Below are 1,707 nucleotides of genomic sequence, written 5' to 3'. Positions count from 1 at the left end.
CAATCTTTTAGGACTTAGGCCATTCAAGGCTGGTGTAGAAAGAGTTAGGTTTCTACTGTGTTTGTGAGGCCAGAATCTTGGAAAGGCCATGGGAAGGCCATTACTGGACCTGGACTGAGGCTGCAAGATTACTGAGGACTACATGCTCTGTGCACAGAGCTGGATCAGATCACCCCAAATGTGCCCACCCACTCACACCTCTGACCAGTGTGCAACAGGAGCAAGAAAAAGTAAAACACTGTACTTTGGAGTCAGAAAGAGAAGCCATCTTTCTCTTGCAGTGTCACTTCAGCACCCCCTTTTGGCAAAGTTCCACATACTTGGTATGAAGGAATAGTGAGTGCTTCAAGAATCCCATCCATCATAGAGCAGGTACTGAAGAGTGATTTTGGAGCTGAAAGGCAATAAATCGATAACTGGCACAATACCCTTGATCAGATTAAGGAAATTCTCTTCTATTTCTAGGTTGCTAAAAGTATTTTTCGTGAATGGGTTTTGAATTTTATCAAAGGATTTTCCTATTGAAACAATCATATGGTTTTTCTTTACTATGAATGTAGTTAAGGACACTAATCAATTGTTTATTGAATAAAATAAGTAACTTAAAATTTGCCATGTTTTTGTACATTTTTGTAATTTTTAAGTGTACCAATTCAGTATCATTAATTACATATACACCATTACCACTGTTCCAATTTTTTTCATCAGCCCAAAGAGAAATTCTGTGCCCCTTAAGTAATAACTCCCCATTCCACCTCTGCCCAGCATCTGACAACTTCTAATCTATTTTCTCTGAATTTTCCTATTCTAGGTATTTCACATAAGTAGAATTACATATTTGTCCTTTTGTGTCTGGACCACTACACCTAGCTTAGTATTTTCAAGTTTCACTATGTTATAGAACTCCATTTTTGTTGTTGTTGTTGTTTTTTGGTTTTTGGTTTTTTTGAGGAACAAGGACCACATTTTTTACTTGTTTATTTCTTGTATTGGAAGTATTCCTTGATGACATTCTTGGCCTGAGACTCTTTGCCGTAGACTTTAATCACCACACAATAGCAACCAACCACTTTGCAGGGTTTACTCTCTGTGTCAGTTTTATAGAGGCCTGTGCATTTTATAGAGGCCTATGCATTACGCTAGTTTCGTGTTCTCATCAACCTTAATTAGCTTGATTTGGTGTTCAGCACAAAGGGCCTCACCAACCTGACATACATAGGCTCATCACACATGAATGCAACACACAAGGATGGATTTGGTGCTTGTTTAAGGCTTTGGCAGCTTCACAAATTCCATGTGGTAGGCCATCATGGATGAAGGCAGTCTTCAGCACCTCTTGTAAAAAAGTATTAACATCCGTTACACTTCCAGCAGTAATGCTTTCCTCAACCATGGTCATGGGTTACGGGTGGAGCCGAATCTTGGTGCACCTGGGCCTCCACCTCCAGGTATGACTCCATGGTGGCAGGGAAAGAACAGAACTTCATTTTTTTTTTTAATGACTGAATAACATCCATTGCATGTATATGTCATATTTTGTAATGGTTAGTTATATATGTCAATTTGACTGTGCCATGGATGCCCAGATAGCTGATGGTGTCTGGGTGTGTCTGTGAGGGTGTTTCTTGAGGAGATTAGCATTTGAATTGATGGACTGAGTAAAGCAGATGGCACTCCCCAGTGTAAGTGGGCATCATCAAGTCTGTT

The 1,707-nt window shown here is 39.8% G+C and overlaps 1 pseudogene; it reads right to left on the bottom strand.

Annotated features, from left to right (window-relative positions):
- Nucleotides 1–977: 977 nt before the first annotated feature.
- LOC112869202 (small ribosomal subunit protein eS12 pseudogene) lies at nucleotides 978–1,393 on the bottom strand (annotated as a pseudogene).
- Nucleotides 1,394–1,707: the final 314 nt, after the last annotated feature.

The sequence above is a fragment of the Puma concolor genome, chromosome A3 (genome assembly GCF_028749965.1).
Source record: "Puma concolor isolate L17-30 chromosome A3, mPumCon1.1.hap2, whole genome shotgun sequence".
Lineage (NCBI taxonomy): Eukaryota > Metazoa > Chordata > Mammalia > Carnivora > Felidae > Puma > Puma concolor.
The sequence above is the reverse complement of the archived record's forward strand: the minus strand, read 5'-3'. Positions and strand labels throughout refer to the sequence as shown.